General features: G+C 35.0%; 1 pseudogene; it reads left to right on the forward strand.

Moving 5' to 3' along the window:
• Positions 1–3,238: 3,238 nt before the first annotated feature.
• The window catches only part of LOC149549405 (T-complex protein 1 subunit delta pseudogene), a 47,793-nt pseudogene continuing 23,270 nt past the window's right edge, over positions 3,239–27,761 (forward strand).

Below are 27,761 nucleotides of genomic sequence, written 5' to 3' on the forward strand. Positions count from 1 at the left end.
TCTTCATTATATATTTAGCTAGCTATTGTTAAGTGCCATAAATATTAAAACTAAATATAGGTTAGCTCTTCCAAAAAGGATTACCAATATTTTGTAAAATCATATGAAATACATTATTTAACTTTATATCATGGATGAAGATATTTTTGGTTTGTTTCCATAGCCCCATTCATATGCTACCATTGGATGAAGAAATAATAGCTCTAAAAGAAAATTTATTGGAATGTATAAAGTGAAGGAATATTTCAATATAGGAAGATGAAATAATCAATGAGCACTTTTGCTTGCATTCATATTGACAAAGAATCTCTAATGGTTATTCATTGCATGTATATAAATGTGCAACTTTTAGTTAAAATTATTTGATAGAATTTGAAAGTGAGGGGGTTTAGGAAATTTTAAGTTGACAATTATCTAATGTTTTTATATGAGAAATGTTTGTGGCTATAAAGATGTAAGGATTGACCTTTTCACAACTAGTATCACATCAAAATTATACGCTAGACATAAAAGTTGAGAAAATAAGTGAAATGTTGAATCCACATATTGGCAAAATAAACAATTTCAAGTAAAGTTAAAAGAAAAGGATACGTAGATCAATTAACTTGTCAAAATAAAAACAAATGTCTATAATGTAGAAGAGTGTTTACCATACTCTCATATGCACTAAAAATGTGTCAACATGAGATATTAGATAAAATTATAATAATAGTAGTTTTGACTAGCTTGTCAATAACAACCACTTACAAGCTTTGACAAACTATCAAAATACAACAAAAACAATAAGAACTCAAAGGTACATTAACCATCTTGTGAGTGATAGCAATTTATCATAATAAGAATTTACCAAATAAGAACTTAACTCACAAAAGACTCATATATTTACAAGAGTCATCAACTAATTAACATCAAAGTGTACATGTTAATACAATAAACCAATGGTCAATACAAAGAATCAACAATATTTCCTAAACATGAGAACCTTTTTGAAATGAGATAAAAATACCTATTTCACACAAAACATGAAGGGAGAGAATATTGTAGGACCATGTTTCAATCCTACCATGAATCAGTTATAGTTCCTTAAAATCTTTCCTAACATGAAAGGTATACAACCCAAATAGAGCAAAGCTAAACAAGAAAAAAATAGAATAATAGAATTTGTGCAATGATAAATCTACAACTATTACAATAGACTAATGGTCACACATTAAGTACATTTCATAGATATACCAAACAAGGTGATAATTCTTCTTGACTATAAGATTCACTTCAAGACTTGATTTCAATCTTAGCTATATTACTATTCCATCAAGGTAAACATCACACTGGTACTAATCACAATGAAAGGAATAAATAAAATGCCTCCATGCTTAGATCCTTAAATAAATACTTGTAACTAAAATCTCTATATAACCATCATAAAATCTTGTAAAATATCTACATCATACTCCATTACCTTGGTAGTCCAACCAGCTATTTTCTCACTAATGTCTTTTCTCAACAGGAAGTCCTTAAGACTTGCATTTTATCTTCATGTGAAATAAGAAGAGAAGCACAAATGAGAATAATGTTCAATGTACTCATAGTCATCTTTGAGTTATTTTCACCATGTTTTTCTTTACTTGATAAACTGAACTCATCAAATCCCAAGAAGCATGTAATGGCTTAAATATGTGACAAAAATGAGAGTACATAATCCAAGGTATAATCATTTCACCCTAAGTTCCTCTTTTTTTTTAAAATAACATGTCATGCTACAAGAAGGGTTTCACCATAATATTTAAATACATTTCCACTTTTGATTCTACAAACTATCTTCAATTTCACATGACATAAAATCAACCCATTCTACATGACCTTGTTAAATAGAAGAATCATTTTCCTATTTTAAAGAATGAGATGTTCAAAAAGATAAATAGTCTTTATAGCCACATAATTCAAAATCTGTTCATGTACAAAAGAATAACTTGGATCAAGTTGATACTAAAATATATTCGATGCTTGCTTAATATTGACCAAAACTTGTATGAACTACACAACTTTTATGCTCAAGTATGATGGGAACTTACATAAACTGTATAAACAATATATTCAAATGTATAAATATAGAATTATTCAAGGTCAAGATTTTGTGCAAATATATATAAGATCTCTATTACTTCCCATACCATCGTACTTTTATCTATATTAATCCCCAAACATTTTATAGTATATTTTATTAGATATGAACATATAAACAAATATATATATATAGTTAGACTAGTATCTAGTATTTAGAGACACAAAATTTAAAACGTGATATGTCTAAGGGTTATGGTATATCACATGATATGCATAGTGAGTATTCTATTTTTATGCCTAGTAATATTTACATAGAGGTATTTTAAATAAAAATATAGTTAGATATTAAATATAATTTAGGGTTTTATTATAAGGTATTAATACATATATAACTATAATCAAATAATTAAGTATACTTATACCTTTAGATATAAATATGTAATCGATATTTTGTTCTATGGAAGATTCACTTAGTACCATGTATGAACTCGATATAGGATTAGGATTGTATTAAGTTCACTAAAAAATTTGGACCTATTTTTCAATGCAGTTCTCATCAAAATTTTGACAGTTAGACATCAAAAGTCATCGTTGCTATAATTTCATAAAAAGTTTGATGCATTCCACAAGTGTCTATGTATTGACGGGAAGTTTCGTTGAAAATCATCCCCATCTATATCACATGTCGATGCCTGAAAACTAATTCAAGATGTTGAAATATCAACACTAGCCAAAGATGATTTGATGAGTTTGTTATAGCATCGATAGCATTTTGCATCAAAATCACAATGACAACTAGATTTCTCAAAAAGAAAAAATGATTGGGCTACAATATGCCTTCAACACATTGATCTTATCATATAGTCTTTGGATTCACTAGTGACTACATCGAAAAGTAACAACAAACTTTTTTGAGTGAGAGGGATTTGATTTGACACTCGAAGTTTCATTGGAGGGTATTTGATTTGCTAATTTTATGATAGGGTTTTAAGAGGTGAAGCAGACAACACAAAGAAGTTTTTGAAGAAGTTTGAAATGAAAACCATAGTGCAACACCTGCTGGTAGCACCGGTGAGCTAAAATGCTTGTAGAGGTTTCAAAATCTCAGGATATTGTTGTTGGTGATGACATGAAAATAGTTGTTGTCATTACTGATGTGATTCTTAAATAATGCATGAATTTTCTAGCTAAAGGTGTTCATCGTACCATTTTGTCAGAGGCTTTTCACAGGGCCACTATGAAGGTCATCGAGGTTTTAATTTCTATGGCTATTTCTATTGAATTGACAAATTGTGACTCTTTGGTGAAAAGCGTGAGTACTTCTTTGAACAATAAGGTTGTTAACCAATATTCAACCTTATTGGACATGTTTGCTATTGACACAATCCTGAATGCCATTGACCCTATGAAGCCTGACATTACATATTTGAGGGACATCAAAGTTTTGAAAAAATTGGATGGGATTGTTGATGATACAAAGATGGTTAAGGGTTTGGTGTTTAATAAGAAGGCAATCCATATGGATGGAGGCCCCACCAAGATTGAAAATGTGAAGATTGGCATAATGCAGCACCAAATTTTGCCTCCCAAGATGGACATTGAGCAAAACATTGTGGTCTCTGATTATACAATAATGGATAGGATTTTGAAGGAGGAAAGGAATTATATTCTAGGTATGATAAAGAAGATTAAAGCCACTAGATGTAATGTTCTATTGATCCAGAAGAGTATTCTATGAGATATCGTCACTAATCTTTCGTTGCACTATCTATCCAAAGCAAAGATTTTGGTGGTCAAGGATGTGGAAAGGGATGAAATTGAGTTCATTACCGGGATGCTAAATTGTTTACCCATTGCTAATATTGAACACTTCAAGGAGGAGAAGATGGGGTATTTTGATTTGGTTGAAGAGGTTTTGACCAGTGACATTGACATGCATTGGGTTGTCCAAAAATTATATGCATTTTTTAGAAAATCCCATATCCCTAGTCTGTCACACAATATTTTTCTAAAAATGAATGTCTTTAATAATTTAAATTTATTATTTTGACAACTTGAAAAATATAACTTGATAGTTACTTCACAAAAACAAAATCAAGTGTCATATAAACTTACTAAGAACGAGATCAATTTGGCACCACTTGCCACAAATTCATTACAAAATATTCACATCACATGATAGAGAAAGGAAGAGAAAAAAATTAAGTACGTAGTGCATGTCAATCTCTCCCTATTATTTATTTGAAATGCATTGAAATTTGCAATAATGAGATGACAAAAAGTTGTCATATAAAGAGAACAATGATAACTCTACATAAATATAGTTAATTTCACAAACAATTAAACAAAACATGTTACCATTAACTCAAAAGCCGAGTTTAAGTAAAGAGTAGAGAGTGATGAATTATTTTCACTTTCATATATCTTATCTATCTTTTAAAAAAGAAAGATATAATCAAAGTTCTACTTGGTTATTCACAAGATATAACAAAATATGCTACTAAGTAAATATATCAGAAAAACTAAGTAAAGACAACTACAAAGACACAGAATGACAAAGAAAGGATTAAGCACACAAGAATGCTTTCAAGCAAGAGAATAAATGATTACCATTACAACTAGTATGATGTTTCTACCTTCACTATGAATAGATAAAAGTGACATAGACTGAGGCATTATAATAAATTTGAACATGTATGTGACTAAGCATAAAGCTTAGCACCGATGAAGTTGGAAATATAGGATGAACTAAATTGAAGGCAAAAATGGTATACACTAAGGATTTTAAAATTTATATGAAAAGGACTCTAAGGGAGCCACACAAGAAAGAGTATCCAAGTCAGCATGTGAAGGATAATTTTAGAGAGCATTCAATACTCCAGTCAACATGTCAACTTCATAGTTGCTATGTCTCCAAGACAGCTAACGACAAATACAAAAACAAATAAAGTATACATATTAATGGGGTACCAAAAATAAATTTTTTTGGAGCAATATTAGAGACAACTATAATGAAGTTATTATGGGATAATAAATATATAAACAAAGGTAGCAATAAAAATCTAGAACAACTATGTTAGCAATAAGTCATGATAAAAATACAAAATCAATTGAAATGTATTGGCTATACAATCTCTTCTCATCATCACCCTCAAAATAGGATAGAGGAGAATTGTGAAGATGTTAATTTTATTTAGAAAAAGAATAGTAAAAGAGAAGGAAGAAAGTTATAACTTTCCTTAGAGAAAAGAGGACAACAATTGATTAAATATAGAGATAATTGTATAGTGTGCAAAATGGAGTTGTTTCTATTGTTGACAGATTGTAATGTTGAAGAACATGAGGTTTTTGGGATTTGAGGGGAAAACAAGTTGTTTAATGCAGTCAAAGTTTACAATTTTTGACCTTAATGCAATTAAATGGTACTCATTCTCACATGCCACACACATTTCTACAATAAATTATTAGAGATTATTTTACTATTCTCACTAGATGGGTGGATAAATACAAATATATTTAATTTACTATTGAATGTGATAATATGTTTCTTTTATTAATGCCAACAACAAAAAAAAAGCAATATCCCTACTGTAGTTTCCCAACATTCAAGAAAAATTCAAGAAACATTCACTTACATGTGAAATAAGGTATTTAAACATGCCTCAACCAATTATGATTTAATTTTGGATCACCTACTCGATTAGTTTGGAATTTTGTTCTCACCAAAAACCATAAAATGTAAGAACAATTGTGCCAAAAAGAACATAAAAAGATGATTATCGTACACAATCATTTTTTTTAGCTCTTTTGGCACAATCATTTTTACAATTTTTTGACTCAATGTCCAATTGGTCAGTATTTTTTTGAAAAACTATTCTTGGACTGTGGGTCATGAAAAAGAGAAATATCAAACTTTAAAAAGATGTACATAAATGCAATTAATTTTAAACTTCATCTTTTATAAAATTACAAAGAGAACCAAAAAATTATAAGAAACTATTTTGGTTTGTGCTATTTGAAAATTATAGTTACAAGTGATAAAGTTGTATACCTTTGATTCAAAGAGTGAAAATAATGGAAATGAAGTATTGTCAAAAATTCAAGCTCAACTAGCCCCCCCTCCTACCCCATGTGGATGGCACTATTAAGTAGAGAATAGTTACATACATACATACATGGTTAAGTGCTACCTAACTATGTCCAAGGCATCTACACACTAGAGGCATACTCTGCCTACCAGGTTGCCTACATACCTGTATACATAGGATCAAGACCCTTGAACTACTCACTCTAATGAATATGTAGTTATGGTTTCGAATTGTTTTGATGTAGTTGTATTTCCTATAACAATTGGTGAGTTTTACTCACCTAATACAACTCTTCACCATCATACACCCACTTGAGTGAATTAGGCAATTTTCTATAATTACAATCTTGTAGTACCTTATTGCAACCTTTGTGTTGTAGTTTACAATTAATATAAGGTTAACCTATATATGTGCTAATTAACTCCCTATATAGTTATGTTTAAAAGCTTGTGACAATAATGAATGGGTCTAAATAGACCAATCAAGTTAATGCTAGCTGGAAATATATGATTGTTCATTTTATTGTACTAATCTAATGACAATTCTATAAGAATTTTTAATTAACCCAACAAATTAGCAACTACACCAATTGAACTAGGTTATGGCTTGTCACGTGGCATGAGTTGAGTGAGTTTTATTTCTTTATTATTTGGATTCTGGAATATGTATGTAGCTGGAACAATTTTTTTGTTGTGCTAATTTGTAATAAGCAACTTAAAAAAGATCTATCTGTATATATAAAGACTACAAGTTGTGCATTTTGTCATGTATTGTATCTACATTTTCTTTTCCATTTCTTAAGTTATAAGATTTTTTCAAGGTTGGGAACCACTTCAACATCCTTTGCATGGTTTAGAGGTAATGTCATTGTGGCAGTGAGGATAACTCTAGTGAAGAGTTGAGTGTAAGGAGTTACTACCCCAAACATTCAAGAAACATTCAGTAACATGTGAAATAAGGTATTTAAATATGCCTCAACCAATTATGATTTAATTTTGGATCAGCTACCTTATTAGTTTAGAATTTTATTCTCACAAAATATCATAAAATGTAAGAATAATTGTGCCCAAAAGAACGTAAAAGGATGATTATCATAAAAAGATGATTATCACACACAACAATTTTTTTTAGCTCTTTTGGCACAATCATTCTTACAATTTTTTGGCTCAATCTCCAACTGGTCGTTATGTGTTTTGAAAAATTATTCTTGGACTGTGAGTCAGGAAAAAGAGAAATATTAAACTTGAAAAAGATGCACATAAATGCAATTAATTTTTAAACTTCAATCTTATAAACATACAAAGAGAAGCACAGAATTATAAGAAACTATAGTGATTTTTACTATTTGAAAATTAAAGTTACAAGTGATAAATTTATATACATACATACATACATACATACATACATACATACATACTGAGAAGAACCTCCTTATAGCAATATCGTGAGAATGCTCGAAATAACAGAATACAAAGTGATAGCAGAACTCAGAATAAATCTACTGATCGCAGGCCACTTCGAGGGGGTAACCTCCTTTGAGCAAGCTCAATACAATAAATTCGTCCGTGCCCATCAAGGGCCTCAACCTATTCTTATATACTGGGTACGATCTAGAAAAGTAATACTACCTATGCATGTGGGATAATAAAATAAACTCACGGGACGACTTACAAAGCATATGCGTCCAACAACTCTACTCTAACAAAATAAACAGAAGGAACACACAGGTTCCTAACATCCCCTCTCCCTTAGAAAAAAGCTTTGTCCTCAAAGCTTAAGGTGTGGAAATTGTTGTTGAATCTGAAGAAGGGGTTCCCAGGTAGCATCCTCTGGTTGCATGCCATGCCACTGAATCAAGACCTCAGAGATGGAGCGAGAGCGAAGCTGGCGAGTGCGCTGGTCAATGATTGCCACCAGCTCCAGGATAATGGATCCTTCCGTATCCATTTCAGGGAGAGTAGTTTGTGCTCTGACAGTGGTACCCAGAACTTTCTTTAGACAAGAAACATGAAAGACTGGATGAATGCGGGAAGAAGGAGGAAGTTCCAGTTTATAAGCAACTGAACCAATCTTCTGCAGAACCTGATAAGGCCCATAAAATTTTGGGGCCAGCTTATGACGCCCTTTCAGCTTTAGGGAGGATTGTTTGTATGGCTGTAGACGAAGAAAAACCATATCCCCAACTTGAAATGAGCGCTCAAAACGGTGTTGATCTGCTTGTTGTTTCATCCGATTACGGGCCATGTGAAGATTATCCTGTAAGGTACGAAGAATCTGATCCCTGCTGCGGAGAACTATGTCAACTGCCTGGACTGGTGAGCTGTTGGGAGTGTAGGGAAGGAGCACTGGAGGTGCCTGACCATAGACTGCTTCATATGGAGTCATTTTAGAGGCAGTGTGGTAAGAGGTATTGTACCACCATTCAGCTAAAGGGAGCCACTTGGCCCACTGATGTTGCTGTTCGGAAGTGAAGCAACGAAGATAAGTTTCCAAGCATTTATTGACAATTTCCGTTTGACCATCAGTTTGTGGGTGATAGCCCAAACTCATCTTCAGTTTGGTGCCAGTTTTTTGAAACAGTTCAGTCCAAAAATGACTGGTAAAAGTTGCATCACGATCAGAGACAATGGAAGAAGGGAGTCCATGAAGACGAAATATCTGGTCCATGAAGATTTGTGCAACAGAGGAGGCAGTATAGGGGTGGCTAAGGGCACAAAAATGACTATATTTCGAGAGACGATCAACCACAACCAAGATCACTGTCTTGCCACCAGATTTAGGAAGCCCTTCAATGAAATCCATAGAAATATCAGTCCAAATCCATGTAGGGATGGGCAATGGTTCGAGCAAGCCATGAAGGAGGGTCGTTTCACCCTTGTGGCGTTGGCACATATCACATTCAGCCACCATCTGTTGAATCGTCTGTTTCATTCCTTTCCAAAAGAAGTTTCTCCTTGCTCGCTCATAAGTTTTGAGGAAGCCTGAGTGCCCTGCTGAAGGAGAAGCATGGAGTTCATAAAAAATAGCCTGATGTAGAGCTGGGTTTTGAGGAAGCACTAGCCGACCCTTGTATCGAAGAGAAGCACCATCCCAAGAGTAATGTGGTATAGCAGAAGGATTATTGGCTAGCTGGTGAATGATTTGAGATAAAGAAGAGTCACTGTCATAGCCCTGCTGAACAGACGCTAACCAATTGGGAATGGGCTTAGAAATAGCGGAAAGGGAAGCTTGATTATCAAATGTGCGAGAAAGAGCATCTGCCACAATATTCTCCTTACCCTTCTTGTAGGTGATCTCATAATCATACCCCATGAGTTTGCTGACCCATTTCTGTTGTGTAGGAGAGGATACCCATTGTTCCAGGAAGTATTTTAGACTTTGGTGATCGGTTCTGATGCAAAAATGACTCCCTAAGAGGTATGGCCGCCACTTCTGTACAGCATGCAAAATAGCCATCATTTCTTTTTCATAAGTAGAGAGGGCTAGATTCTTACCAGAGAGGGCTTTGCTAGTGAACGCAATAGGATGGTCATCTTGCAGGAGAACAGCACCCAATCCATTGCCGCAAGCATCACTCTCAATAGTGAAGGGTTTGGAAAAATCTGGCATCGCGAGAACAGGTGTACTGCACATAGCCTGTTTCAGTTGTTCAAATGCGGTCTCAGCAACAGGGGTCCAGGAGAAGGCATCCTTTTTTAACAGAGCTGTCAATGGTGCTGCAATTTTCCCGTAATCTTTGACAAACTTGCGGTAGTAGCCAGTCAACCCCAAAAAACCCCGAAGGCTCTTGAGAGTTTTAGGATGCGGCCAAGTTTTCATGGCATCTATTTTTGTAGGATCCACCCGCACTCCATGGTGTGCAACAATATGCCCGAGATACTCCACTTCCTCCTGGCCAAACACACATTTAGATAGTTTTGCACAGAGTTGATGATCAGAGAGAAGTTGCAAGAAAAGCTCCAGATGATGGAGATGCTCAGCCCAAGTTTTGCTATATATGAGGATATCATCAAAGAAGACTAGAATGAATTTCTGGAGGTATGGTCGAAATATGTTATTCATCACTGCCTGAAATGTTGAAGGAGCATTCGTGAGGCCAAAGGGCATGACTAAAAATTCATAGTGACCATCATGTGTGCGGAAGGCAGTTTTAGGTATATCCTCCTCATTAACCCGAATTTGATGATACCCAGAACGAAGATCTAACTTGGAGAAAAAATGAGCCCCATGAAGTTCATCAAGAAGTTCATCAACAACTGGAATGGGAAACTTGTCCTTTATAGTGAGATGATTAAGTGCTCGGAAATCAATGCAGAGTCGCCATGACCCATCTTTTTTGCGAACAAGCAGAACTGGAGAAGAAAAGGAACTGGTACTAGGGCGAATAATACCTTGCTTCAGTAAGTCACAGACAAGTATCTCGATTTCGGTCTTCTGATGAAATGGGTAGCGGTAGGGCCTGATGTTGGGCGGAACACTGCCAGGAAGGAGCTGAATACGGTGGTCCTCTGGACGAGAAGGAGGTAATCCCACAGGTTCAGCAAATATACCAGAATACTTGTCCAAAATGTGTTGGAGATCGGCAGGAGTGCTAGAGACTGCTGATGGCTACATCTGAATGGAATGGAGCTGAGCGATGACACCATGTGAATTCTTCTTAAGAAGTTTTTCCATACGGTGTGAACTAATGATGCTGAGAGACCCTGGTTGTAAGCCTTTCAAAGTGTGTTGGTGCCCCTCGGCTGAAAACTGCATCCAAAGTTCAGCAAAATCCCAGAGAATGGGGCCAAGAGTGCGTAACCATTGGGCACCCAAAACCACATCACAGCCACCTAAGGGTAAGGCAAACATGTCAGAGCGCATGTTATAATCTCCAATAGAGAGACGCACATTGTGACATTTCCCTTTACAAGGTAAAGTGCCCCCATTGGCAATCATGACTTCAAAGCTAGAGCAGGGATGGATAAAGCAATCAGCCTGTTTGGCTATTCGTGGATCAATGAAGTTATGAGTGCTACCAGAATCAATGAGTATAGTAAGAGGGATCTTCTTGAAGAAACCCTGGACCCGCATGGTTTGTGGAGTAGTGACTCCTGCCAAAGCATGGACAGATATCTCTGGTGGAGCTTCTGGGGAAGGAGGTTCAGGCTGGTGAGGCTCAACCTCAGCATCCACTGTTTCCTGAGCATCTACATATTCTTCCAGTTCCGGTGGAGAATCCACATCCAAGAGATAGAGCTTTTGCTGAACACATCTATGGCCCCGAGACCATTTCTCATCACAATTATAACAAAGCCCTTTGTCTCGCCTAACTCGCATCTCTGTTTCAAACAAGTGCTTGATCGGAGTAGTTCTGGGAGCTGGTATGACTGGAGGGTTGTGAGAACCTGTATTTCTGAATGGAACAAAATTAGATCTGGAGCGTTGTAGAGCACTAATCTTGTCTTCCGCTAACTTAGCCAACCCAAGGGCTTCCATCATTGTAGTAGGTCGAAACATTTTGACTTCTGAGCGAAGTGCATCCTTCAGACCACTGACAAAACAACTACGGAAGAATTCATCAGACAAGCCCTCTGTGTGATTAGCTAATTTTTCAAACTCTGTCTGGTATTCTCTTACAGTGCCTGTTTGACGCAGTTTAGTGAGTGCTCCTGTGAAATCATCAAAGGAACTAGGGCCAAAGCGCTCCAAAATGAGGGTGCACAATTCGCTCCACGTTGGGCCTACATTAGCCTTGATGTACCAACGGAACCATTGAAGAGCTTCATGTTCCAAATGAAAAGATGCAAGGGAGACTTTGTGGTTATCCAAAGTATTATGCAAGCTGAAATACTGCTCTGCCCTATAGATCCATCCAGTCGGATCAGAACCATCGAAGCGTGGAAAATCAAGCTTTGGTCCACGGAAATTGCCAGAAGAGGACCCAGTATCTCCTGAATGGTTTCGGCTCATGGCTGACTGCTGAAAGTTAAGACCCAGAATTTTGTCATCCAGATCTTGAAGTCTGGTTTTGAGGGATGCAATTTTCTCTTCCATGATTTTTGCTCCTGTACGCGTAACAACCATAAAACAAGGTTTTTTTTTTTTTTTTTTTTTTTTTTTTTTTTTTTTTTTTTGAACAGTCGACTTAGAAAAATTCACTCACAGACAGAACAACTGAAAAGAGTTATTGCAATAACAAGAGATATTAGAAGTGAGAGGAACCTGAAGGCCACGACAGAAAAAAAATTTGATGTAATTTCCACCCAGCGAGCCCAAGAGAGTGCTCTGATACCAGATGAGAAGAACCTCCTTATAGCAATATCGTGAGAATGCTCGAAATAACAGAATACAAAGTGATAGCAGAACTCAGAATAAATCTACTGATCGCAGGCCACTTCGAGGGGGTAACCTCCTTTGAGCAAGCTCAATACAATAAATTCGTCCGTGCCCATCAAGGGCCTCAACCTATTCTTATATACTGGGTACGATCTAGAAAAGTAATACTACCTATGCATGTGGGATAATAAAATAAACTCACAGGACGACTTACAAAGCATATGCGTCCAACAACTCTACTCTAACAAAATAAACAGAAGGAACACACAGGTTCCTAACACATACATACATATATAGATGCAGGCAAGGGGACAAATGACTAGGGCCAAAGGCTCACCCAGCTATCCAAACCACCCTACAAGAGTTAACATAATAGAAATGAACACAAAGAACAACAACCAAAGGAGGAAGAAGAGTGAATTAATTTGATTGATTCATCAAGAATATCTTCATACATGCCCAGCTGTGAGGCCTTTTTGATTACAACCAATTACAAATACATTCACATTCAAAGATCCAACTGCAAATTCACACTTTTAGTTTTACTCTCTTTGAAACTTGCTTAATTCTAAGCCTGAACATTCTATTTATACTTGCCAAAATGGCTTATAGATCATTCTAGAATCATTACATAAGAGGAAAGCCAACCCAACAATGGTCTTGACTCATCCCAAGAAAAGATCTTAACATAAATGTCACGAATGAAATAAATCCCGCAAGTCAGCTCACAAAATCACATCCAAATATTGACACTCGGTATACACTGGATAACTTGACACATGAAGAAATAGTCACCATGCACTGAGTAACTCAACACATGAAGAAACACTCGACATACACTGGGTAACTCGGCACATGAAGAAACACTCAACATACACTGAGTAACTCAGCACATGAAGAAACACTCGACATACACTGAGTAACTTGGCACATGAAGAATCACTCAGCATACACTGGGTAACTCGGCACATGAAGGAATGCTACAGTAACTTGGCACATGAAAGAAAATAGGGTTACTTGGCACATGAAGAAAATAGGGTTACTAGGCACATGAAGAAAAAATGATTGCTAGGCACATGAAGAACTGCTAGGCACATGAAGGACTACTAGGGACATGACAAAACTGCTAGGCACATGAAGGATTGCTAGGCACATGAAGGAGCTGCTAGGCACATGAAGAACTGCTAGGCATATGAAGGACTACTAGGCACATGGAGGAATTTCTAGGCACTTGAAGAACTGCTAGGCACATGAAGGAACTACTAGGTGAACAAAATGAGCACGATAACAAGGCAACCTAGGATGTTCCTACATCAGACAATCGGGGTTAAAAGAAATGATTCTCCTGAATCATTGAGATGTCCCAACTTGAGCTGAATCGAACTCAAATTAAGAAATCCATGAAACATTTTCAATAGGTCTATTCTTCCACTTCACCAAATATTCATAGTAATCTTTTCCTCTTGTACTCTTGCCAACTCTTCGATCCAATATCTATTCAACTTCCTCAATCTGTTTGTTACGATAATCATCTGGTATAACAACATCATCCTCTAACTTCTAATACTTATACAAATCAGCAATATTAAATATAGGAGATATATCCATGTCATCAGGTAACTCAACTTCATAAGCATTACCACTATCAAACTTCTTCAGGATCTTACAAGGTCCAAATTTTTTCATCTTCAGCTTGCTATATGTTCCAACTGGGAATCTTCCTTTCTTTAGATGAACCATCACCTCATCACCAACTTGAAAATCATGGTGTCTTCTAGACTTATTAGCATTCTCCTTATACTTCTAATTTCTTTGTTCCAACCTCAACTTCACTTACTTATGCAAGGACTCCATAAAATCAGCAAATTCTTCTCCTGTAGTGCTTTTCTTTTCTTCACCAGCAACATTTCTCAAATCTGATATACCTCTAGGATGCATTCTAGTAACAATCTCAAAAGGTGTCTTCCCTGGACTCCTATTCTCAAGAATAGTAATAGGTGTATACAAACCTGTATTTTGACTCACTCCTTTTGCAACTTGATAAACTCCACAACTCTTTACAAATTTTTTAACATCCTTATACATTTGTGGCCAATAATATTTCTCTTTCAACAAACTCAATGTCTTATCAATTCCAAAATGTCCAGCTATTCCACCACTATGCTTTTCTTTAATCAAATTCAACCTCATAGGACTTCTAGGAATACACAACTGAATACCTTTGAACAACATACCTTCTTGAATGAAATACTCATCAAACTTACTTATGTGATCTATTAGATTTGGTGCTCTGCACTCTCTCCATGCCTCAAAAAAATCAAGATCAGCATCATATAACTCTTTCATCTCATTAAAACAAAGAACTTCAACCTTCATTTAAGTCAACAAAGAACATATTCTACTCAATTCAACAAAAAATTTGTTAGTAACTCCACTCTTATGCTTGAACACAAATGTAAAACTCTGCAAATACTCAACCCACTTCATATGTCTTTGATTCAATTTATGTTGACTTCCCAAGTATTGTAAAGCTTTATGATCAATATACAACACAAAATCCTTAGGCATTAAATAATGTCTCCACTTCTTCAATGCTTGAACAATATCATAAAACTCTTGATCATACAAAAGAGTATTTCCTTTTAGCATCATTCAACTTTTCACTAAAGAAAGTGACATGCTTACCTTCTTGACTTAATACAGTTCCTATTGCATTACCACTTGCATCACATTCAACTTGAAATACTTTGTTGAAATTAGGTAAAGCCAATATAGTTAATTCAGCAACCTTTTTTTTCAAAGTCTCAAAACTCTTATCAACTCCATGTGTCCACTTGAATTCCTTTTTATCTCCCCTCATTGTTTTAGTCATAGCATTACAAATAGCACTGAAATTCTTTATAAACTTTTTGTAAAAACTAGTCAAACCATGAAATGATCTTACCTCACCCACATTCTTAGGTGTGGGCCATTCCAAAATTGCTTTAACCTTCTCAGGATCCATCCTCAATCCATAAGCTGAAATCACAAATCCCAAATACACAATCTCCTCTTGCATAAAAGAACACTTTTTAAGATTAATCAGCAACTTTTCCTCTTTCAACATCTGCAATACTTGTCTAATATGTTCAGGATGTTCTTCTTTAGTCTTGTTGAATATCAGAATATCATCCAAATAAACAATCACAAACTTACCCAAGAATCTTTTCAGAACTTCATTCATCAACCTCATGAAAGTACTAGGTGCATTAGTCAGACCAAAAGGCATAACCAACCATTCATACAAACCATCTTTTGTCTTGAAAGTAATCTTCCATTCATCACCTTCTCTGATTCTGATATGGTGATAGCCACTCTTCAAATCAATCTTGGCAAAATACTTTGCTCGACTCAAACAATCCATTATGTCATCCATCCTTGGCATAGGAAACCTATATTTCACTGTTATCTTGTTAATGGCTCTGGAATCAATACACATTCTCCATTCTCCATTCTTTTTAGATGCTAATATAGCAGGTACAACACATGGACTCAAGCTTTCTCTGATCAAACCTTTCTGCAACAAATCATTCACTTGTCTATTAACTTCTTCATTCTCTGCAGTTGTCAATCTATACGGTGCTTTGTTTGGCAAACTAGGTCCAGGAATCAGATCCATACAATGACTTATACTTCTTATTGGAGGTAAACCATTAGAAATATCATCAGCAATAATTTCTTTATACTCGTTCAACAACTTTGCAATTTCTTCTGGTACTCGATCAATACTACCATTTTTCATTTGGTCAGCATTAACTAGCACTCGGTTAACACTATTTTCTTGCACTTGGTCTCCATTGACAAAACTTAGTTTTCTTGGAATTATAGCAAAACAGACTTGATTCTTTTTCATTTCCTTTTCAAATTGTTTCCCATTAATCATGCAAATTTTTATAGCAGTACAATTAACCTCATCTAGACTTTCGATCAAAGGCAACAATGTTTGTTTCTGCCTATTTACCCAAAGAGTATATTGATTCAATCTTCCATCATGTATAACATATCTATCATATTGCCAAGGTCTACCCAACAAAATATGACAAAAATCCATGGGCATAATATCACACAAAACTTCATCAAAGTAATGTCCAATTTTGAATTTCACAAGGCATTTCTCACTTACCGATATCTTATGCTCATCTTTGATCCAAGAAACATGATAAGGTTTGGGATGTTTCAGCCTCTCCAACTGCAGCTTGGTAACCAACACTTTTGATGCTAGATTTGTAGAACTTCCACTGTCAATGATCATTTTGTAGCATTTTCTAGCCATCTTACATCTTGTCTTAAAAAGACTTCTCCTTAAAATAGGTTCCTCATCACTTCCCTTATTGCATAAGGTTCTTCTCACCATCAAACTTTCTCCAGCCTCAAGTGCACTTGGTCAACTCTTAATGTCTTCTTGAATCATAGCATTTCTATTATTCTGCCCACCTTCATAAGATCTACATTCAAAAGATCTACGTCGCTCTTTACCACATCTAAAACAATTACCATGAAATCCACCTCTGGAATAGGAATTATCTCTTCCTCGATAAGAATTACTACTTTTCCATTCGGTCTTCCCTTTGTCATCATTCTTCCATTCAGATTTACCTTTATCCTGCACAAAACTTTTAGATCAAACACCTTCACCATAAGCTCTACCTCTACCTCTCTGGTATCTGCCACTTTTACTATTGGTGTTTGAAAATGTTACCCATTTCCAATTACCCTGATGAGAACAAAGCACATCTAGGGGCAGCTAACTCCCATTTTCAACATGCCCATTCAAACACCAGGCCAACTATAAGGCTATACTCCTTCTGCACTTCAGGCTCTGCAAAACCTAGGTGGGTAAACCTATAGATTCCTTATATGGTACCAGTTGTCAAAGCATACATTGAATCTATTATGAAGCAGATAAAACCCTTATTTCTCCTAATAACTCATGAAATAACATCAATTTACAGTTGCCAAATTCAGATCTAGGATATTCATAAGTTGAGTGAGGGCATTCTATTATAGCTCTTCAACATAAAAAGTAAAGATCGTTTGATTAATGATGTTGATTCAAAAAAACCCCTAAAATGTAGCAACATGAGCAAGTGATCCTGTAAACGACCAGTGTCTTATCTATTGGGAAAATCCATGAATCAAATGCATACAAATGAATATCTGAGACATACGTGTATCTTTAGATATCTGATCTATCCATCTAACTTGTAAATGGACATCTATGCTCAATCTGAAACTCATTCTTGCATGATATCCCCATCAGAAAACCTGCAATCCTGTTGATTCTCTGAAGCATTTACATAACCTCTTGGGTTATAAGCAACAATGAACTAACATGTAGCCTTAAGGAGCTGCAATTACAACCTAAACTCTTTGTTCAGAGATTGTAGAACATTAAAGATCACTAATAAGGGAGAGGAGAATCAGAAAGAAACTAATGAAATTCCTGTTTCTCTATATTAATTTCCTTGAAACAATACATTTGAAAGCATGCAATCAAAATATGAAAACACCTAACATGTCTGAACCATCTGTATTATCTGCACTACTACTGTTCATACAAGAAGAATTTGCTGAAGAATATGGTGTCTTAGTATTGGAAATGCATCAAGAACTAGATCCAAAATCTAGTATCACAGTCATGAGAAGATTTTTTCCAAGGAACTGGAACCCCTCAAATAATGAAAGATAGAAAAATATAGCAAAGGAAAGAATCTCGGATCTGATCTTTACGTGACAAGTGTCTGTTTGAAAAGCAATCCTCTATAACTAAAAAACTTCTTTCTTCCATCTTGATTCTGATATGATCTTGTTTCACCATTATCTGCAACTGATTTGCACAATATCTCTGTTGAAATGATGAAACATTGCTGAGTCACCACAATATTTGATTTACCCATTGAAATGCTTGGCAAAATCGGGTTAAATTGAGTGAATGTGAGAAATGTGAACTCCAACTGCATTCTTACCAAGTTTTACTAATCCCCTAACTGGATTTTCAATTTTTTACCCATTCTATTGAAGAAGCCCCAAAATTCACGTTTCTGGCTATAGCTCAAACTAGGAACCACCCATGCAAAAACTGACTTCAGAAATGGAAAATTTGGATTCTCACGATTCCAATGGTATATGATAAGGCATATCTAGCCTCTGGGAAATGCCTGAAATCTTCGTTTGAAAAAAGTCCCCTTCGCTAGAAACTCATGTCTGGACATTTGATTTTTTTCTTTAAATTTGAAAAATTAAAAAAATTCTAAAGTCAAAACTTTAGAAAAAATATCTCTTGGATGACTGAACGTGCATGTTTTATAAAAATAATAATAAAATATTATTATTTTTTATTCTTTAATTTCACTGCCTTTTGAGACCGTGGTCAACTCTATGTTTGACCAGTGCCACATGGCACTCCATGATTGGATAGCTGATCTGCATCATCCACCACGTGTCATCTCCTCGCTACTTTGCCATGCTTAACTAGTGAGAAACTTCTGTTAGCGAGATAACGCGAACCATCAGATCTGCCACATGGCGCAATCTGGTGCGCTCTTGACATTTGCTCACCACATCATAATCCAGTTACTCTATCACCGCCACTTGTCACCATCTGATTCACTGATGGAATTGCACGTGGGACCCATGTTGCATTCTAACCCTTGCCATATTTTTGGACTCTTGCCAAATTTTCAAAATTTTCCAGCAACCTCGCTATGTCGCTAACCAGACTTTTTTGAAATTTTCGGCTAGCGAAGTAGCGAGGTGCCAGATTTTTAGTTTTTCGGTCGCTTGCAACTTGCTGTCATCATCCTCTTTGATATGCATTTTCATTCAAAATTTAACTACATCACACACCGACCGGGGGGCGCACCACACATGGAGCTCGGCTTTAAAAGCAGTGTGTCTTAAGACATTAATAGTATTGTGTAGGATGCTATTTAAACATTTGAAATACCATTTCCCACTAAATGTGGGATAAATGATTTTTCAACGTTTTTTGCATTTTGTTTCTTTCAAATAGTGCAACCTTCTCTTGACACTCGCATCTTTTATGGGATTCATCTCCATCTTCATGTGAGCTTCCCCTGTGCTTGCTATGGCTTCTCTTGGTGTCGACTGCAGGCTTTCATTTTAACTCATGGACCTTGTGGCTTTTTATGGCTGCATGTTAATCCTTTAATATGCTCTTGTGGCTTTTTATGGGCTTCTTTGACTAATGACGCCCCTGTTTTAACTTATTTCAATCTCTTTCTAATGCTGGATGCTACGGCTTTTAAACAAGGAGTTTTTTGTCTTTTCTATTTAATGGTGATGTCCTTTATAAGACATGTGCTCTTGTTGTTGCTCACAGATTTCTTTGGTTGGCTTACTGCTTCTTTCATCTGTGAACTCTTTTTTAATTTAATGCCGTCTCTTCTTGCGCTCTCTTTGGATGCGTGGGGTTTTTTTTTATTTGCCTAATGCACTTTGAATGGCGTCTCGTCCTCCTTTAACTGGCATAGATGATGCCTTTTACATTGGCATGAGTAGGTAGGATGCCTATCTGCTTCTATTGTTTATGCGACTTTTATATGCATGGGTTCCTTGCGTACGTTGCACTGGCATTGACTGGTGGTTTTGCTTCTTGTTCAACTGGGGTGCTGTGTGGATTCTTCCTCTGGTATGGGCATTTGTATTATTTGTTTCTTATTTACTTTGGTTAGATATTCTGCCCCACACCTGAGGTATGAGAATATAGTTTCAGTCACTATAGCACAAGATATGAAGAAATGATAATATGGCTTCATGCCCATATACTGTAAGATCATTATAAACAATTGGTCATTTATGAATAACATCTCATATGATGACTAATTACTTCAAGCATGAACCAATTAATAATATCATGGGGACCCTTAATGAGAAAAATGCAAATTGAGCTTCATTTATCCATGTACAATCCCATTCATCTGATGGAATCAATTGGGCCCCAAAGTGGGTCCGACTAAAAAAAATTTCATTTTCGAACAACTGATATGCCAACTGATCCATCGATTACCTCAAACTGACTGGAATCCAATTCAAGCACTAACTGATCCTTAAAAACTCCTTTTATCATTTATTTGCAACTTTTTAATTCTACGCCAAGAGGTCCATTGATTGCCTTTGAAAATTGACCCAAACCTCTGACCAGGCTCTAAAAACTGGCACACTGAATCTCTGCTCCACATTCTTGTATCCTGTCAATTCTCATCTCATGAAAAGATCACAGTCAAAAGATATTGACTGTCAAAGTCGCCTTCTAAGATTTACCTACAAGAAAACACGTTAGAAAACAATAAACTGGGTTTGGATTTGGCTCAGAAAACTGGGCAAATGAACACTTGGGAAGACGAAAATTGGGGTATTGATTCTATGTCATGAGGACATTATGGATCTATAGTTTGGGCTCATGATGAATCACGGGGCACGAATGGCGAGCGTTCAAAGTAAGCTACTCAAAATTTTACAAACTGGACATGCTGACAGAAAACATTTTTTGTGAATAGAATTGACCTGGAAAGGTGTGAAGACAGATTCATCAAGACTTGAAAACTGATAGACTTAAAGTATTTTTAGAGGACAAGACAATGGTACAATCCATTCAATTTCACCAATCACAGATTTCAAGTTATAACACCATGAACAGGGGTACTGATAAATCTGCAAGTGTTGACACCAGTAAAACTTTAGAAATTCCATTTGGAATCGCATTTGAAAACTGATCAAACGGATTCGTCAAGACTCAAAAATTGAAACATAACAAGTCTCTGACGTTTATAATACAATGCAATAAGAATTTTCACATTTTGATCAATTGGGTCAAAGTTATAGCATATCAAACAGGGCTTCCCAGAATTAGGTGCAAAGTACAAAAGCATGAAAACAGTAACTGACCAACTTCAAGGGATTCAAAACCTAGTCAAATGGACTTGAAATGACTCGAAATCTGAAACATAGGTTCTTGGGTATGGACACCATATAATCTCAATGTGGAAAGTCATGACACATTTCTGGGTGTGATATATTCATTGACAAATATAGCCTCTTGTCGTTGTTTGACACTAGGGCAAAATTGCAAATTTAACAAATGCTTGAAATAGGACTTTGCCAAATGACTCAGAAACTCAATTTAACTTCATGAAATTCTTAGGCATGCTGAATGCAAGGTGATAGAAGCATTAAACACCTTAGGGGTCTCAAATGGATAGCCAGGTACAACCAGGCACATATGCATTTTAAAAGCGTTTAAGGACTTGATTTTTTAATGGTGCTCAAAATTGGGAAGGCAATTTTGAGTGCCAACATCTACCTCTATGTCTTTGTTCATGCTTCTTTGTCAAGATCTCCTTAGCCTTCAAGGCATTCTAGTATGCTTCTTCTACACTTTCCAACTTCACAAAAATTATTTCATCTTGTATTCCAAATCTCAATCCATTAATGTACCTTACAATTTTCTCAACATCATCATCCACATGTCTAGATCTAATGTCCAGTCTATAAAATTCCTCAGTATAATCTTTCACAGTCATGTCTTTTTGCTTCAAATTTTGCATCTTTCTCAACAAGCTAACTTGCTAATCAGTAGGAAGGAATTTGTTCTTTACCTTGTTCACCATCTTTGGCCAAGTTCTAATCTTCTCCTTTCCTCTCCTTTGCCTATCAGTTTGCAAGTGCTCCCACCATAGAGATGCATGACCTTTCAACCTAGTGACTGTAATCTTCACCTTTCTATTATCAGGAGTGTTTTCATACTCAAAGAACTTCTCCATATCAGAGATCCAATCCAACACAACATTAGTGTCCAATTTTCCATCATAAGGAACAACTTCTATAGTAGGCTTTGAATTCGCTCTAGACAATACTCTCAACAATCTTTCCTCATCTTGATCTTCTTCAGGTTTTGGATTATGGTTTGGTGTTGGTGCTTCATCATCACTTACATCATCAAGATGTGCTCCTCTCCTTTGGGTTGTCTCCATAACATCTAATCTGGCTACAATTTGTCTCAACTGATCCAATATAGCATTATCAACATTATTTCCTCTACCATGAACCATCTTTACAAAATAGGTTCCTGCAAGATTGTAACCCTTTGCAAGTTATAGGTCAAATTCGTAGATTTGCCACCCTACAACCAAATCAAAATCAGCGTTCTACACGATCCAATCTCCACAAGGATGAACTAGGCTCTAATACCAACTGACATAGGCAAGGGGACAAATAACTAGGGCCAAAGGCTCACCCAACTATCCAAACCACCCTGCAAGAGTTAACACAACGGAAGTGAACACAAAGAATAGCAACCAAAGGAGGAAGAAGAGTGAATTAATTTTATTGATTCATCAAGAATATCTTCATACATGCCCAGCTATGAGGCCTTCTAGGTTACGGCCAATTACAAATACATTCACATTCAAAGATCCAAATTCAAATTTGCACTTTCAGTTCTACTCTCTCTGAAACTTGCCTAATTCTAAGCTTGAACATTCTATTTATACTTGCCAAAACGGCTTACAGATCATTCTAGAATCATTACATAAGAGGAAGGCTAACTCAACAATGGTCTGGACTCATCCCAAGAAAAGATCTTACTATAAATGTCACGAATGAAATAAATCCCCCAAGTCGGCTCACAAACTCACGTCCAAATACTGACACTCAGCATGCACTAAGTAATTTGGCACATGAAGAAACACTCGGCATCCACTGAGTAACTCGACACATGAAGAAACACTTGACATACACTGGGTAACTCAGCACATGAAGAAACACTCGACATACACTGAGTAACTTGGCACATCAAGAAATACTCGGCATACACTGAGTAACTCGACACATGAAGAATCACTCAACATACACTGGGTAACTTGGCACATGAAGGAATACTACAGTAACTCGGCACATGAAGGAAAATAGGGTTACTAGGCACATGAAGAAAATAGGGTTACTAGGCACATAAAAAAAACATGATTGCTAGGCACATGAAGGAACTACTAGGTGAACAAAATGAGTAGGATAACAAAGCAACCCACGATGCTCCTGCATCATTCATATATATATATATATATATATATATATATATATATATATATATATATATATACATATATATATATATATATATACATATATATATATACATATATACATATATGTATATACATATACATATATACATATATGTATATACATATACATATATACATATATGTATATACATATACATATATACATATATACATATACATATACATATATACATATATACAAAAAAATATACATACATACATGCGCACACACACACACACACACACACACACACACACACACACTCACACACACATCTACATATACAACTTTATCACCTTGGAAGGCATTGGAAGGCATTTAATTAGAAATATGAAAAAGTTGAAAAAATTGACAAAAAGTTGTCATGCAAAAAATATTGTTGTTGAGCAACTTTTGTTGCAAATTTGGAAGGTCAACAGTAAGAGTTTTGTTTTTGATCGAACAAGTAGGAATTAATATGTAAGGTGAAGAGACATATCCTATAAATGAATGTTCTTCAACCTAGGAAAGGGTTAGAGTTGATATGTATGGATATCTCATGTGCACCACTATCAGCTTGAGTACAAACATAAGAAACAATTTTTTGATGACACTATCATGATGCGAATGGATTTTGTCAAAGAGGTAATTTTTTTAAAGAATTCTCTTTCTTCCTATACTTAATTCTATGGGCCAACTTATCAATTGGACCAAAAGTTCCATTTTCTTTATCAATAATCTAGAAGAGAGACAAAAAAGAATATCTAAAATCCTTGATGTTAAGATTGTATTTTTTTCGATTTTCCTATCTTGGACTCCCATTAGGGATCAAGCCTTTTAATTCTTTTTGGAATTCCATTATTGACAAAAATCAATAAAAGGTTGACTAGTTAGAAAGGAGCCCTTTTAAGTCAAGCTAGGAAAATCCAACTTTTGAAGTCTATTCACCAAAATATGCATGTGTATACATTAAGCCTTTTCTCTATTCTTGTTAAGTATGCTAATATAACTGAAAAATCTAGGGGAAGTTTCTTTGGATGGACACAAAGGAGAAGGTTCATTTTTGTTAGTGTCTTAGGAAAATGCTTGCAAACAAAATAAGAAGGGATGTATTGGCATCAACACTATTAGAATGATTAACAAATTTCTTCTCTCTGAATAAATTTAGAGAATATTTGAAGAGGAAAAAGAATGAAACTTTCTAATTAAGAAAAATTATGTTTTTGCAGCTCCTAACCTTGAAAACTGCCTCTATTTAGATGTTTGGATTAATGGTTACTAGATCTAGAATAGTATCCATAAAAATAAGAACATGTTAAGCCAGTAAAAAGATGGAATCTTGGTAGTGGAAGGAGGATCAAGTTTAGGGATGACAATGGATTATGCATAATCCTATTTTTGAAGATCTTATCTTCTTCCAACATGTAAAAAAATGCAAGAATTTACTAGGGATTGAAGTTAGAAACTACTAGAGAAACAATGAATGAAATATAATTAAGGATGTGAATCCTACTCTTTCTCCCATTAACTAAAATCCAAATCCCTATTTTACTAGACCACGTATTAATGATAATATATTCTGCAATCACAATTTTAATGGAAGGTTGGTCAAGGATCATTCAAAGTTTGTCAAAGTCCCTAAGTAGTATAAAAAAAAATGCAAGGTCACAAATGAATTAAACATATAAATTATAAGCCTATTGGACCTATATATGGTGTTAAATAGGCATGAGTTAGCAAAAATTGTCAAAAATGTGTAAAAAATGTAAAGTTGTGCTAATACCTTCTCCCTTATCTCATGGTTGTGACTATTGTTAAGTTTAATATATAGAGAAATGGAGGGTAGAACTAATTGTGATGTTAAATGGATACCTAGTATCAATGGGGTTATCACTAAGGTCAATCACAATACTCACTATGTAAATAGTAAATTCTACACACTTTCAGATAAAAGTGCCACAGTGGTTGCATGCTTTCGTTGTGTAGAGATTAGGAAAGGTTTAAAGGTATTTTTTGTTGTGTTAAATTTCCCTCTCATGGGTCTACACCATAACCCTAATTCCTATAAAGAATGGACCAAGAATTAATGAGTATCTACTATTGCATAAAAAATACAGTGAATCAACATCCAAGAAATGTGACAAAGGCTCAAGTATAATATGCATGGTGTTTGGAGGGTTGTAGTCATTAATAGGATGATGAAGAACCCTTTGGAAGAGTAGAATAGGTGAGATACTAGAGTTTGGAAGATAGTTACTATATTTTTGTTATGTATCTTTTCAAATAAGAAAAGTCTTAAGTATATGGAGTTGATCATACAAAGACTGAGATATATGATAGAAAAGATATTTTATATTTTTGTTCAAATTGTATGAGTATCTGAAAAGAATATGTGAGTTGATTATGTTTATATTGTAAATCTTTCTAAAGAAACATTAATTTCAAAGTTCAGATATCAAGAGTATAGTACTTCATAGAATCAGAATTGATTTAAATGCAAGTCTATGGGTGTCATTGATAAGAGATAAAACAAAAGGGGCTTATTTCCAAGCAAGGTGTTATAGTAAGGTTGCATATGTATCAAATATTATATATGTGAAGTATGATTTATAGCCAGCTTGTATTGTAAAATTTGAGAGTTATAATGATTGATTTTTGAAATCTAGGAATATCATTGTCAATCCTAAAGGCGAGTTTATTTTTCCTGATTCCTATCATTCATGTTATTGAGAGAAATGCTTTGTATTATATCTACAAATCATATTGGTGATTCCATTGTTCTATGCAAGACCCGACATATTATGATGCAAAGCAATAAGAAGAACCTATTGAATTGAAGTGGTATCAATTGAACCCCTATATATCCATGGCGAGTTGATCAATTCAAAGAATAACCCTACTATTTATTGCAAGGCATTCCAATTGATCGATATGAATAGACTTTTGATGAATAGAGGGGAAGGAACTTCATACATCTTGGGTTGTTCAGGTTATCTCATTTTTTAGTGGATCATTCATTCCTAGTTATGGTCTCAACCTTCCATTTGGGCTTGTAAATAGCATGAATCATGAAATACTAATTTCCTCCTAGATAATGTGAAGAATGTGATTAATGCACTTACACAATTTCTTTTATGAAAACCCTTACCTTCAACGATGCTATAAAAATCTTTGTGAAGCCACCCTCCCATGCACCCACACTTTGCCGCATGAATAAATGAAGTTTCATTTTATTTTATTTTATATCCCAACAATGTCAAAATTTTGACACTAAACTTAATTGTCATCAAAATTTTGACATTATTGGGATCATATTTTTATTAAAGAATTTGACAAGAGAAATTGGCATGCTGTTGAAAATTTTGGTCAAAAATGACCTCCAAATGTACTAGTGGTTGTTATCCATTACATGGTACACATAATAACCTTTCATATTTAGATGTGTAACAATTTTATATATATATATATATATATATATATATATATATATATATATATATATATATATATATATATTATAATTGTGATATTAAAAGACATTTAAACATGTCATCATTTGATTTACATAGAGAACACATCAATTATGGACTTACTTACCTTCAATTCATCATTTAATAGATACGCCTATTTTAATCTAAATTGTATTGTGTTTATTAACTTAGATGTAATACCTTGGTAAAGTGTCTTTCTTGTAGTCCATCAAGTGAAACCCCTTAGATTTGTACCAACAAGAGTAATAGGATTATAGATTGAAGCTACCCTTACCCTTGCAAGTCCTTATGCTCTAGCCTCACTATTCAACAAGATTATAGTAGAATAAATTATTATTATTATTATATAATTTGGATGTATTTAAAGACCTTAGACTTAAGACAATATCATTTTGTAAGTAACCTAGACTTAACATGTGATCTTTCAAAAAAAATGTAGTTGTGTTTTTGCTCTTTAATTTTGGGCATGACACTATATTCATGCTTGTTGAATATTTATGAAAACTTGTATAAACTGCATAACTTTTATGCTTAAGTATGATGTGAAGTTATATAAAAATGTATAAACAATATATTCAAATGTATAAATATAGAATTATTTAAGGTCAACATTTTGTGAAAATATATATAAGATCTCTATGAATCTCTTAAAGCTACTCAAAATTTTCAACCTATTGGACCATACTATGTATACATACTC

The sequence above is a fragment of the Cupressus sempervirens genome, chromosome 7 (genome assembly GCF_028749045.1).
Source record: "Cupressus sempervirens isolate cs-2001-9-10 chromosome 7, ASM2874904v1, whole genome shotgun sequence".
NCBI classification, from domain to species: Eukaryota; Viridiplantae; Streptophyta; class Pinopsida; order Cupressales; family Cupressaceae; genus Cupressus; species Cupressus sempervirens.